Genomic DNA, 6895 nt, shown 5'->3' on the forward strand with positions numbered 1-6895 from the left:
AATTAAGATGCTTAGAAATAAAAAATTGCATTTCACGATTAAACGCTAATTCCAACCGGCAGAACAATAATTCTAAATTCGTGTGCACTTCTTCAAAATATATAAACCAAAAATTAACATAACAAGGAGACATGGGCAAGTCCCAAGTCATTTTTGAAAATGGTAACACATATCCCTCAGCAACTGATATAAAAATTAGACAAAAAAGAAAAGTAAAGATACAGAAGATCCAAACAACACAACTATCAAAATTCATCTAATAAACATATATAGAACACTACACAAAACAGCTGCAGAATATATATATTTAAGTGTTTATTAAATATTTACCCAAACTAATCATATACTAGGACATAAAGGAAGACAATACATTCATCAATCATATATTGTTGTTAGGAGTGTAACTTCATATTATCACTTTGGGAAACTGGGTGTATGTATTAAAGATGACCACATACATACCACATGACACAGATTTCACATATAATTATATACCCAAGAGAAATTAGTTCATATGTCTAGTACCAATTTGTACAATAATGTTATAGCAAGTTTATTAATGATAGTCCCAAATTAGAAAATACAAAAGTCTAGCAACAGTAGACTACTGTTGAATACATGACACAATGAATACATTGTGATATATACATACAATGCAATAATATATAACAATAGCAATAAAAGAATGGACTATTGCTAAACATAGTAACATTTATAATTTTCTGACATAATGTGTCAGAGAAGACAGGCACAAAATAATGCATACATTTCATTTATATGAAATTAAAGAATAAGTAAAAAAAGTAGACAATAGAAATGAGAAAACTCATTGCCAGTGAGTGGATATGTTGACTAGGAAATGCATGAAGTATTTTGTGATACTAGAAATCCTTGATAGATTGTTTGAGATGGTAGCTATATGAGTGTGTGCATAGGTATAAGTTCATCCAGTTGTACCTTAACATTTGTGCTCTTTACTATATAAAGTCAAACCACCTAATTTAGAAAATGGGCAAAAGACTTGAACAGACACTTCTCAAAAGATGACATACAAGCAGCCAAAGACACATAAAAAATGCTCCACCTCACTAATCATCAGAGAAATGCAAATCAAAACTATAATGAGATACCACCTAACTCCGATGAGGAAGGCTATCATTAATAAGTCAAAAAACAACAGATGCTGGCACAGCTGCAGCAAAAAGGGAACACGTCTACACTTTCAGTGGAAATGTAAGCAAGTTCAACCTCTATGGAAAGCAGCATGTCAATTTCTAAAAGAACTGAAAATTGAGCTTCCATATGATACAGAAATCCCTCTCCTGGGAATATACCTGGAGGAACATAAATTGCTCTACCAAAAAGACACCTGAACATATATGTTTATTGCTGAACTATTCACAACAGAAAAACATGGACCCAGCACTGCTATCTATCAAACATGATTGGATAAATAAAATGTGGTACATATATATGATGGGGTACATGCAGCCATAAAGAAGGAACAAAATTATGGCCTTCATAGCCACTTGGATGCAGTTGGAGCCCATCATACTAAGCACACGCACAGAAACAAAGAACTGAATATCACATATTCTCTCACTCATAAATGGGCTCTGAACACTAGTCACATTAAAACAAGGGTGGGATCTGGCAGTTGCTGGGCACCGATAGGAAAGGGAGGGAGTCAGGAGGGAGGGAGGCATGTGATAACACTAATGGTACTTGTTCCACTACCAAAGGGAGTAAGGGTCACCTAGAAGGCCAAACTTCACCTGCATGCAGCCTACGTATATAGTAAATCCTCGCTTGTACCCCACAACTCTTAAATAAATAAATTAATTAAAAATAAAATGTATTTGGATAAAATTTTTTAAAAACTTGATTATATATGAGCAAAAGATCTGAACAGACATTGTTCCAAAGCAAACATACGAATAGCCAACAGGTATACAAAACAATGTTTCAATATCACAATTCTCAGGAAATTCAAATAAAAACCAAGAGATACCTCCTCACACTTGTAAGAATGATTATTATCACATAAGATAACAAGTGTTGCTGTGGATGTAGAGAAAAAGGAATCCTTACACATTGTTGATGAGAATGCAAATAAGTATAGCCATTATGGAAAACTGTATAGAGGTTCCTCAAAAAACTAAAAATAGAACTACCATATGATCCAGTAATCTTATTTTTGGGTATATATTGAAAGGAAATAAAATCACTATCTCAAGGAGATACCTACTCTCCTATGTTCATTGCAGCATTATTTATAATAGCCAAGATATAGAAGCAACCTAAGTGCCTGTCAACAAATGAAAAAATAGAGAAGTTGTGGTATTATATATACAGTGAAATATTGTTCAGCCTTCAAAAAGGAAAATCTGCCATTTGGAAAATCATATATGAACCTGGAGGGCATTATGCTAAGTGAAATAAGCCAGACACAGAAAGACAAATATGCATGTTTTGATTTATATTTAGAATCTAACAACTTCAAAGTAACAGAAAGGGAGAGTAGAAGGATGATTACCAGAGATTGTGGAGTGGAGGACATGAGGAGGTATTGGTCATCAGGGAACCAGGGAAAAATCTCTTAGTTATAAGTAAGTCTGGAGACTTAATGAAGAGCACAGTGACTACAATTAATAATACTGTACTGTATACTTGAAATTTGCTAAGAGAATAGATTCTTAAAAATTTATTTTAAAGATGTGTGGTACAATGAAAATAGGTCTTAAGTGTACTCACCACACACACCAAAAAGGTAACTACATGAGGTGATGGATATGCTAATTAGCTTTATTGTGGCAATCATTTTACAATGTATATGTATATCAAAACATTGAGTTTTGTACCTTAAATATATACAATTTTTGTCAAGTATACTTTACTAAGAAAAAATAAAATTTTAAAAAATTGGAAGAAAAGAAAAAAAGTAAAGAGGATGATGGTGGCTTGAAAAGAATTGCTGGATCTAGGAAATGTAAATATTTGCATGAACACATATGATCTCTAATACCACCACTGTTGATATGTGCTAATGCTAGGTACTACAGTCTCTACTGTGCCCTGAGTTCTATTCTAGGTGCTTCTGTTACTCTACTAAGCAGAACGGCTTCCCCTAGGCACCATCACTGAAAAAATGCAGCACACCTAACATATTAAAGATTTAAGGAAATCTGTTATGAGGTGGAAAAGAATGTCTCTCTTCTCTTCTATGTTATAATTTCAAAAGGAAGAGAGAATGCTGCTTTTGCCTAAACGCTTGCAGGGTTTTAGTGAAATAGGCTTTTCAGTTTTATTTACATACCTTCTGACCCCCATAGGTCCCAGATATGAATATTTTGGGAAACAAACTAAGAGACAAGCCAGAATTAGAAGCACCATATTGCACTCAGAATTGTTCTTCCTCTCCAGGAATTAAAGATTTATCCTGTATTGAGGAATCATACCTGGTTCTCTCTTCCATTAGGCAGCATTACCCAAGATACTCCTCAGTTTCTTTGCAAATGCACTTTTGTCAGGTCATCCTAGCATCTCAGAAAATATAGTCAGGCAACTCTGAATTGCAGTTTCATTTAAACATCTAGTCTATGTCTTCTCTCTTTCTTGCAGGTAGGCTAGGAATCCTTTAGACATCCTGTTAGGACAGAAACAGTGGTTGTTGTGGAAAGAATCCCTGGGTGGAAGTACACAACCAAAACAGTGGGTGAAGACAAGATCACAAGGGTAAGCTAAACCTAAAACCATGCAGAAAATAATCTTCACTCCAAATTACCAGAAAAAGAATAAAGAAGTGTACTTGATATGGAGGAGGGGCAGAGACAGATTTTGAAGCCAGAATAAAGACAGAGCCAAGAGTCTGGCAACAGACAGATGAGAGCAAGTACAGGAAGATCCAACTCAAACAGGGAGGTTATGAAGTACTTTTTTAGTGTCCATGTTTGCTGCTTCCTTTTGAGGCCTAGAAAGGGCAAGACCAGTGGGTATGAAACCTGGTTTGAAGGGCGAGAAATGAGACTGTCTTGCTTACTCCCATAGAATCCTTCTTGGATAAATGAGGCTGGAGTTTCCCTGCATTCACTTGGTGGAAATTCCTGACATATTCTAAGGCATTAAAGACAATTGTGCAATTTTTAAAAAGATGAAAATAAAACAAAACAAGTGTGTCATAATCTCCCTGCCAGACTAACTCCATTGACAATTTTTGAAGAAATACATTAATAACATTAGAAAATTTTGAACAGTACAAAGCAATATAATATGCAAAGTTAAGACTCACTCTGTCCACCTGTTACCTTTCTCACCAAAAGCAACCATTGCTAATATTTTCTTGTAACACTTCCCAGAAAACATATATATATGTGTGTGTATGTGTGTGAGTGAGTATATTCTAAGCAATCTGAAGATTCTTTCAGTGTTAAAAATGAGGTAAGAATTTAGTTATATAAATATTTTTCTCAGTTACCATAATATCATTTTTAGTTCCTTTCCTACACACTGAGAATGAAAAAATATCATAAACTAAATTTCTCTGTACATTTTTGGTTTTTCTAAGCTTCTCTATTCTGTTCTTTCTACCCAGTATCAGGTCACTGAAATTATTAAAAGTGATAATAGGTTTTTAAAATGTTATTCATTTTTATGTTATTTTAAATTTTTTATTTGTATTAATAATGTTTTGACATTTGTTAGAATTTGTTCTTCTTCATTACTTTTGCATTTCATATTTTTCTAATTATTCCTCATGCTTATTTTTCCAGGTAAATTTTGGTATTACTCTGTCACATTCTTTAAAATGTCCCATTGACATTTTAGTTGTGATTATATTTAATTTTTGAAATGAATTTGGGTGGATTAATTTAAGTCATTGATGACATAAAAATGATGTCTTCCTATTTAACAACAATGTGATGCTTTTCAACTGCTTAAATCTTCCTTAATATGTTAGTAGAGTTTTAACATTTTCTTGTATGACTCCTTTATATTCTTGGTTTAGTTACTGCCCAGTTATGTTATCTTTTTATTATATTGTTTTTAAAATTTTACCATCTTTGTCATTTTTAAGTGTAGTTCAGTGGTAATAACTACATTTATATTATTTTTTCCCTCTTTATCCATCCCTTTCCTCAACTCTTTCCAGTCTTTGGAAACCACTAATCTACTCTCTATCTTCAGGAGATCTACTTTTTTAAGAAATAAGTTTCATGAAAAGTCATTCCATAGTTTATCATTACCATGTATGAGGGCTTAAAACTGCTTTCTAACAGCTCATCAACTCAATTATAAATACAATGGAAGCCACAGCTAACCTCATACCAAATGGGGAAAAATTGAAAGTGTTTTTTTCTAAGGACTGGAACAAGGTAATATGACTCACTTTCACTTACTCCTATTTAACATAGCTCTAGAAGTCCTGAACAAAGCATTTAGGCAAGAAAAGGAAGTAAAGAGCATCAAAGTTGGTAAAGAAGTAAAATTAACTTTGGTCAGTGATGACATAATTTGACACTTAGAAAAACCGGAAGACTCCACCAAATAAACTGTTAGAGCTGAAGAGCAAATTCAGTAAAGTTGTGCATGTATAAAATTAACATATAAAAATAAATAGTATTTATATACATTAATAAAAAATCATATGATAACAAAATCAAGAAATTAATCCCATTTGCAATAGCTACAAGAAATACAAAGTATGTAGGACTCAATCCAACCAAAAAATGAAAAATCTATATAAGGAAGATTATAAAATCCTGATGAAATAAATTGAGGACACAAAAAAACTAAGATATTCCATGCTCATGGATTGGAAGAATCAATATTGTTAGAATGACAATTCTATCCAAAAAAATTTGCAGATTCAATGCAATTCTTATCAAAATATCAACAGCATTTTTAAAAACAGTAATTGAAAACAATACTAGAATTTATATGGAAGCACAAAAGGCCCTGCAATACCCAAAGCAATCCTGAGCAACAAAAACAAAAATCCATACTGGAGGCATGACACTATCTTGACTTCAAAATTACTACAAACCTATATTAGCCAAAACATCATGGCACTGGCATAAAAAGAGAGACACATAGATCAATGGAACAGAATGGAGAATTCAGATACAAAACCACATACTTACTGCTAACTCATCTTTGACAAAGGTGCCAAGAACATACAATAGGGAAGGACAGTTTGGGGTTTTTTTTTTTTGTTTGTTTGTTTGTTTTTGATAAATGGTTCCAGGAAAACTGGGTAACCATATGCAGAAGAATGAAGCTGAACCCCATCTCTCACCATACACAAAAATAAAATCAAAATGGATTGAAGACTTAAATCTAAGACCTGAAACTATGAGACCACTAGAAGAAAACATTAGGAAAATGCTCCAGGGCAGTGGTCTGTGCAAAGATTTTTCTTTTGTAAGACCTTAAAAGCACAGACAACCAAAGCAAAAGTAGACAATGGGATTACATTAGGTTAAAAAACTTCTGCACACCAAAAGAAACAATCAATAAAATGAACAGACAACCCAAAGAATGGGAGAAAATATTTGCAAATTATCCATCCAACAAGACAATGATAACCAGAACATATAAGGAACTCAAAACTCAATAACAAATACAAATAATCCAACTAAAAATGGGCAAAGGATTTAGGCAGACATTTCTCAAAAGAAGTCATACAGATGGCCAACAAATATATGAAAAAGTACTCAACATCACTAACTGTCAGAGAATTGGAAATCAAAACCACAATGAGATGTCATGTCATTTGAGTTAAAATGGCTTTTATAAAAAAAAACACAGCCGGGCTCGGTGGCTCAGCCTGTAATCTCGCGCCTTTGGGAGGCTGAGCTGAGTGGATTGCCTGAGCCCGCGGGTTCGAGACCCGCCT

The sequence above is a fragment of the Carlito syrichta genome, unplaced genomic scaffold, assembly GCF_000164805.1.
Source record: "Carlito syrichta isolate Samal-C Ts95f unplaced genomic scaffold, Tarsius_syrichta-2.0.1 Scaffold315839, whole genome shotgun sequence".
NCBI classification, from domain to species: domain Eukaryota; kingdom Metazoa; phylum Chordata; class Mammalia; order Primates; family Tarsiidae; genus Carlito; species Carlito syrichta.